At 43.7% G+C, this 8,126-nt stretch overlaps 1 pseudogene; it reads right to left on the bottom strand.

Moving 5' to 3' along the window:
• Positions 1–3,688: 3,688 nt before the first annotated feature.
• On the bottom strand, positions 3,689–4,650 carry LOC136499987 (uncharacterized; annotated as a pseudogene).
• Between the last annotated feature and the right edge of the window lie 3,476 nt (positions 4,651–8,126).

Genomic DNA, 8,126 nt, shown 5'->3' with positions numbered 1-8,126 from the left:
CTTTGGTCATGAGTGCATTAATTTAAATGATAGACTTTGAGTGGTCTTTGGACTTGACGAGCACATCAGGACTAGAGTGTGCTTTGGGCTAAACGTGCTTGGTGGTGAGGTGCTGATTCATTCATGCAGGTTAAGGAATTAATGGGGAAGGAGACCACAGGTCAAGGAAACATTAGAGAATGAGAAGATCAATTGCAGATTAGCTACCTCAGCTGATTATTGCAGCTCGAGAGAAATCGATAGACGCAACTTGCACGGACAAGAACAGAGAAACTTGATTTGAGAGAAGCAAGTGAGCAGTGGAGCGGAACAGCTCGGCGTAACCTTTTAAAGGCAGGCGACACGAAGGCGCAACAGCGACGCGTCGTAAAATTAGCGGCTAACTAGCTTGCTTAAAGGCAATAAAACATTGCTGCGCACGTCGTGATGCTTCGGATGAACAGTATTTCCATGATGCTACAGTGTTTTCCAGGACGCTACAGGATTTTCCTCGTCGCTACAGTGTTCCTACGTGTCGTGTGCGCTCCGTGCAAGACTCAGTGGCAGTGTTGACTCGTGCTACAGTTATTTTCACGGTGCTACAGCTCATGCTCAGTAATGTTTCCGCTGCCATTATTAAAAGCGCACCTTGTGCATGATTTAACTCTATCATTATTAAAGCAATGATCATGATCAGTAATATTTTCACTTCCTCACAACGATAAGCGCTAGCTTCTTGACAGGATTATCCAACACGATCATGGTTACAGCAAAGGGTTAGCAAGTAATCAAGTCAAAGAGAAACAAAGCAAAAGCCAGAGAGCATGGATGCGGATGGATGAGGAGACTTTGCAATGCAGCGAATTGCTGGGCCACGATGAGAACGAGACAGTAAAAAGTAATGCCAGGCGAGTACGTTGCATGCCGGCAAAATAAACGAAGTTGCCGCGTTCTCTTTCTCGTCAGTTCGTGCTTAACAAAATAAACCCGTGAGTTTATATATGTATATGTATCGTTCTATTTATTAATGGATTTTATTTTATTTATAAAAGTTGATTTTCATGCTTAATCTAACCGAACAAAACGTTCTCTAGAATCGTCGTCGGACATTCCTGAATATTTCTACGCACTGCGTAATTTATCTTGAGCGTTGATTTGAGTCCAAGAAACTAAGTCACACGGGATTCACTTGTCGCAGCAAGTACGTTTTAAATTAAAAACCCGAAAAACTCGTTTCGGAAATTTTTCTTAGGCCTAAATCGCGGTGCTAAATAAACTCGTAACACCAAGGGTGTTACAAAAATCTAATCTCTGGAAGCTTCCAAATGTATTTTTCATGACCTCTTAATATGTTATTTGGGATTCTCATGTCCTAATCTATCTCTAGAATTTTTCTCAAAAATTTTACAACCTTGCAGATATTTTTCATGGCACACAATTCTTATAAGGTGCTATCAGAATTTTTATTTTAAAAAGTATGAAACATGTGGATGTTGTTGCATTCATCAATTCAGAGCATTTTGATGATGCAGTGATTTTAAAAACAATAAAATAAAATTCTCCATCGGTATTCAGCTAAACGACTAATGTAAGGGCTCTTGTAATGTCGTAGTACAACTCAGATGCTTCAAACATTTATTACACTAGCAAATATGCACGTTCGATACGCACGTGTTTCTAAAAACTATTTTAAATGCAATAGAAATGTTAATTGAATTGTCGATATACAATAATGGTAGATGGCAAGTCCTTGATCAATTTGATCGGGTCATGTAGAACAAGGCTCAAATCTTCGTTAGGATGTCTCAGCTGCATGTATCGCTGCACTTTGACTGGACACATTTTTTAATGGCTCATGTTGCCCCTATCTTATCCTATTTTTATACTTCTGTTGATCCATCCTCGTATGGATGGAAAACTCCAATCCTTCTATGGGTGGAGAACCTGTCATTGTCTTAATTGTGCTACTAGAGGCTCTAGGGAGGTCGGAGAAAATATCACTCATCATATAATGAGCTTACTACTTATATGTTTTCAGCGGTTATCCTTTTCATACTTGGCTTCCTAACGTTTACTATAGGCATGTACAAACAATGTGAGGAATTATGACTTTATTAATGATTTAATAAGATTATGCCTAAATAAACATATATAAAATAACATGATATTAATAAACAAACACTTGTAGATGCAAAATAATTATGACTTAAATAATGTAGTAATAATTTATTTAGCAGGTTCATCTAAACATAACTTTATGTTTTTTTTTGTTTTTGGACTAACTTTTTGTTTTTTCCTTTTAATTGCTAATACATACTGGGGGCTAGACTTAAAGTTAATTTACCATGCGTTGCAACGGGACTACGCAATATAATTCCAATCCAATGACTCAAACTTTCAAGGACATTGAAATGCTAAAAATCTTTGTTGTGCATAAAAGAAGAGGCTAATTTTAGAGAATCACGACCAAGTGCTTGCTTGTTAGCTTCTTCCCTGAGCCGTTGACCATGTCAGACTTCAGCGTGTGGGCTGGACTCGCTGGAGGCCCATTTCCATTCCATTATGTCTTTACTGGCCCATCGGACATCAGATGCTCCTCGTGCAGTCGAACTCAGTCGATGAACTCAAACGAGCCGCCGCCAGCTCCCGACCCAGCGCCGCGCAGCCACGCCGCCGGACCCCAGCACCGCGACGCTCTCAGTCGATGAAATCAAACGCGCCGCCGCCAGCGCCCGACCCAGCGCCGCGCAGCCACGCCGCCGGACCCCAGCACCGCGACGCTCCAGCTCCAGCACCGGGCCCCTAGCCTCTGCTGCGTTTCGTCGCCGGTTTCCCATGGCCGCCGGCCTTCAAGAACACAATGAAGTCGTAAGTTTGTTTCTTCGCTGAGAATCGCGATTTATTCCTCCTCGATCCAGTTTGTTCTGGACGTCGTCCCAACTTACGTTTCCGCAGGGGAGCCGGGCGACGGAGCCGTGACGCGGACTCCACAGGACTCCTAGGAGCGGGGCAACGCTGACGATATGTAACAGATAGCCTGCATAGAGCGGATCGGACTCTGATTGTTTTTGTTCTGCTGGTGTGGACGTTTTTTTTCAGTCCGATCGTAGTTTTCTTTAGCCAAGACTTAGGTTTTGCCGGTTGTGGACAATTCCCTTAGGCTTCGTTTGCATGTTGGTATTGAGGTGAAGGAATTGCATTGGGTAGGAATACCAAATCTGAGTGGAAATGGAAATGGCCTGCAATGCCAATGTTGTTGTTTGGATGTGTATGTAATTGGTAGTTAGAATCAAAGGGTAGCAGCCAATTCCAATTCTTGTTTGGATGTACAAACTGTTGAATTCTATGTTTTGAAGAGCCTAGACAGTATACAACATTTTACATGTATGAGAATGTAGTCTCCATAAATTGTGGATATATTGGAAGTGTTATATATCACTTTTCACATATAAAAACAGGAAAACTTTATTAAAAATGATCAAAATAGCTGGAGGTATGAAAAAGCGAAAAAATGAAAGCACATGAACGTAGCAGCCATTATATAGCAAATAATATTAGATCAGTAGCTTCCAAGTACCCATAGAAGATTACAACATACTAAATAGGTCGGCAATCGGACAAGACATGTTTTTGCCTATCATAACAGAAACTCCTAATTAGGATAACATGTTCTTAAGCATTACATGACAACAAGTTGACAGGAAGTCCCTTAATTGCCATCCTTCTCATTCAACATCAAGAGCCATTCCTTCCTCATGGCCATGGGAAGCTCCATAAGCGCTTGGAATAAGCACGCATTAAGGATTAGCTTCCCATAAGATTTCAGCATGTCACACCTAGCAAAATCTGGTATCATTTGAAGTGCAGCAAAGATTTCAGCAGTAGGGGTGACATGGGGCAGCAGTAATGGCTCAGTTGACTTCAAAGCATCTTTGAATGAGGTCTTCATATCTCCAAACATGCAGAGGATTGCATCACCAATTCACTGCCACTTTTGGGGCAACTCCGGGGATGCATCATCAACTTGTTCAAGTGAATCTTGAGCACTTTCAGCACCAGTCTTGGCTCCTTCCCCATTGGCATGACCAGATGAGTAAATAGTGTTGAGTGCATCCTAATTCTTCACTACTTTGGTCTTGTAACAAGCTCATGCCTTGTTACTCTGCATAACAGGCACATGTTACTACAAAAGTGAGACAGAAATGTGTCAGAAAACAAAATATGTGTTAAGTAGTTAGCATTTTTCATAAATTTTGTGTAACTATAGCCACTAGACAGTGGACTGGTCACAACTCACAAGCATCTAAAGACCATCTATATACAGGTACCGGAACTACAGCAAACCAGAAAATAAAAACAGACGAGAAAGTATCCTTACCTCCACATATCTATTCCACACATCTTCACTATCAATTGACAGCTTATTATTCTCCCAATCCCAACCAAATCCACTCTGAGAAAGTATCTTGCTAATGATCTCATAATGCTTGTCAAAAGTCTTGCACCTTGCTATTATATTGTCCTTTGTGATCTCACATTGCACCTCTCATGTATATTCTTTATAGCAGCAATGTAGACATGTGGCTTTCATCCATTTTGGGCATGATCACCATTGTTGTGATGCTCAACAAGGACAACCAACAATGCATTGTCCATCTCATCTGTCCAAGTGAGGTAAACCCTTTTCCTTTTGCTGCAGCCATGGTGCTATCCACAAAATACCACATAAGTTAGAGTAAGGTAATATCATATAATACCACAGATGATGCATGTACACCACAAAAGACAGCTATTCTTTCACACAAAAGATGACCCACACAGCCTACTCCATCTCAGCATCACCATCCGCCTGACTCAAAGATATGCTACCCTAAGAACAGCTGACTCAAAGTAAAGTTCTGTCAACACAATCCACCTCCTCTTTCTTCTTTTATTTTCTTCAGTTATACAAGAAACCAATTCAAGATATGACATTGTATAGCTACAATGCACACGCATCACTTGTAAGAAATAAAATTCTAAACACAACAGCACAACAACATACGACAATAAACTTCATGGCGTACAACAATAACACAACAACTAAGAGTCACATACCTTCAATTCATCAATTGACCTGAAGAGGACCCAATGCTTGGAGAGCAATCTAAAAAATTAATGTAAGACATCATTAGGGTTCCTCTGTGTACTGCAATGGAGTGCCATAGATGAGAGAGGGGGCTTAGGGATTCGACCAGCCATCCAAAACAAACTCCCATGTTCACGATATTGGCCACCGGGGAGAGAGGGGAAACAATGGAGGATGGATGGAAGTCCAAGGGAACGGGGAGGAGGCCGCGGCGCCGTGGATGGAGCGGACGACCGGGAGGGAGCGGAGCGTGGTGGCGAACTTGGCAGCGGGCTATCAGGAAGGAGAGAGTGCGGTGGGCGCCAGTGAGGGAGCTGATGGTGGCAGCTGTGAGCGGGTTGGGCAGATGCGGTGGGGGAGGCGGGGAGGTGACTGAGAGAGGGTACCTGCGGCGGTGGCGGCGTCCTCCTGGGGTCGCCTCCCGCTCGTTCCCCTCAGCAGGCGGGAGCGTTTTGTTTTCTATGGGCGCGGAGACAAAGAGGTACGCGCGGGGGAGGGGAAAAGGCCGATTCAGGTGAATACGGAGGCGGGGAGCTCGGAATCATGGGCGGGCTCGCACAAGACTGGCGGGATATTTTCGTGGCATTGGTTCTCGATTCCGTTCCCTAATACCAAAGCCGTCCAAACAACAGGTATTTGCTGGTACCCAATGCCAAATCCAGATTCCAGGGCTAAATACCAACATCCAAACGCAACATTAGAGACTTATTAGGTGTATAGAGATTTATCGCATTCGTATTGACGCGCCTTCAGGAATCGGGACTCAGGAGTCCAAGAAAAAAAGATGGTGGAGGTCAAGAATACAAGTCGTACCTGAATCATGTATCTAAAATAAACGTGACTTGTGGCGGGTGGGATTATAGACGTACCGTGAGACGTATTTGAGATTGAATATGAGTCTTACATCTTACATGTAAGATCACGGATAACGGAGGGCTCAAATAGCATGACGTGTAGATCAAACGGTTGTTATAGAGAAAGAGTAATATCACGTATGACGGAGGGCTCATATAGCACGGCGTATGGATCGAACGGTTATTATTGAGGGAGAGCCCTCTAAAAAAACTCGCTCTTTTATAGTGTGATAAGAGTATGGCCAGAACTAACGACAATACACATCCCGAATTTGCATCGCAGTATGCAAACCCTTCGTTATTACAACGTTGGCTGTGAAGTTGCATCCATAGGCCATCTCAATTCTCACCACAAAAGCAACATAAAAGGCATTGGACACCAATCGAATAAAACAAGTTGCATTTGACAAAAGGGTACCACAGAAGCTAAAATGCAAGTTTTATAGGACGACGATTAGACCTGCTATGTTGTATGGTGCAGAATGTTGGCCTACGAAAAGACGACATGTTCAACAGATAAGTGTCGCGGAAATGCGTATGTTGCGTTGGATTTGTGGTCATACGAGAAGGGATCGAGTTCGGAACGATGATATACGTGATAGATTAGGGGTAGCACCGATTGAAGAAAAAGCTTGTCTAACACCGGTTGAGATGGTTTGTACATGTTCAACGAAGACCTCCAGAGACACCGGTGCGTAGTGGAATTCTAAGCTAGGATAGTAACGTGAAGAGAGGCAGAGGAAGTCCGAAGTTGACTTAGGTAGAGGCAATAAAAGGAAACTTGAAAGGATGGAATATACCCAAAGACTTAGCTTTAGATAGGAGTGCTTGGAAAACAATTATTCACATGCCTGAACCTTGATAGCTTCTGCTGGGTTTCAACTCTAGCCTACCCCAACTTATTTGTGACTTAAAGGTTTTGTTGTTGTTGTTGTTGTATTTCTTTTTATCAATCGGAGTCTGCTAATCCTCGGTGCAGGTTATGAAAACAGGTTGCAGATGTAAATTAAAAGAGCAGGTGGGTTCTAAAATGACTATGGATGTTGCAATTTAGGGTCTAGATTTTTGCAATATGGTATTGCAATCACAATCTGGCAATTTGCAAGCTGAAAAAACACGCCCTAAAAACCTAGCACCTTTACTGTTTTAGCACTTCTTCAATTCTATCACGAGTAATATACTTTTTTGTCTTTAATTTGCTAATACTTTTGGCCTTTGAGAGCCATAACTTCATATATTACATATAAAAAAATAAAAAATATGGGAAATGGGAATTTTCTAGCCTTCCTCAGACCTCAGTGCAGGTGTTTCCTTCAGACATTTCAGAGAGTTCTGTGGTCGGAGAAATGCTTTACACACTTTTACTCCCAATTTTCACAAACAATTGAACAAAGAAATGCCATCTAGAACGCTCTAGCCAGTACCAGGACGCAGAGAAGTAAATATACTAAGTCGGCAATTCAGCGAGTTTGAGTCCAATTTCGTCAGAGATTCTGACTGATATGATCTCGTTATGACTGTGGTCAAGCAGGCTACATCCAGATGCATGCATGCATCTGAATGCATATAGATTACGGTGGACCTCTTTCTGTTGGATTGCTTCGTCAGCCAAGGAAGCTCCATTGGCTCCATTGATTGGAGCATTATCCAGTTCTCCCCTTTCGAGGCTGGCATCAGGGGCTCGAATGCTCGATCGATCGATCACTTTTGCGTTTCAGGATGTGGATAGCATCGCCAGGTCAAGAAATTTAAGGAGGCGAAAGCCGACGGCAGCCTCCATACGTCCGTCCAGTCAGAGCTACCGCGGCGTAGCCGAGTGTCGTGGCGCCCCCGCGGCAAGTCAGGCCTCCAGTTGCGGCTGCCCGCCCGCGAGCTCGATCGCCGAGCTCTTCCGTCTTGCCGGGAGTGGGACTGTGGGAGGATGGGAGCAACCGCCGCCGCAACGGGTCTTCGTCGTCAACAGCACCACGCCGCCGCATCTCGGCGCCTGTTGGGCTGCTGCCCCTCTTGTCTGCGCGGGACCTACGTGGCCCCTTTATCCATATCATATATCCACATCACATTAATGTGGGGGCCTTCCTCAGCATTCCCTGACTCAACCACCGTGCCGGCGCCGGCCTATATATAGGGCCCCGGCGAGCCCACTCGGCACAACCAAACACCAC

This window comes from Miscanthus floridulus, chromosome 13 (genome assembly GCF_019320115.1).
Source record: "Miscanthus floridulus cultivar M001 chromosome 13, ASM1932011v1, whole genome shotgun sequence".
In the NCBI taxonomy this organism is placed as follows: domain Eukaryota; kingdom Viridiplantae; phylum Streptophyta; class Magnoliopsida; order Poales; family Poaceae; genus Miscanthus; species Miscanthus floridulus.
This window is presented reverse-complemented; position numbering and strand designations above follow the sequence as displayed.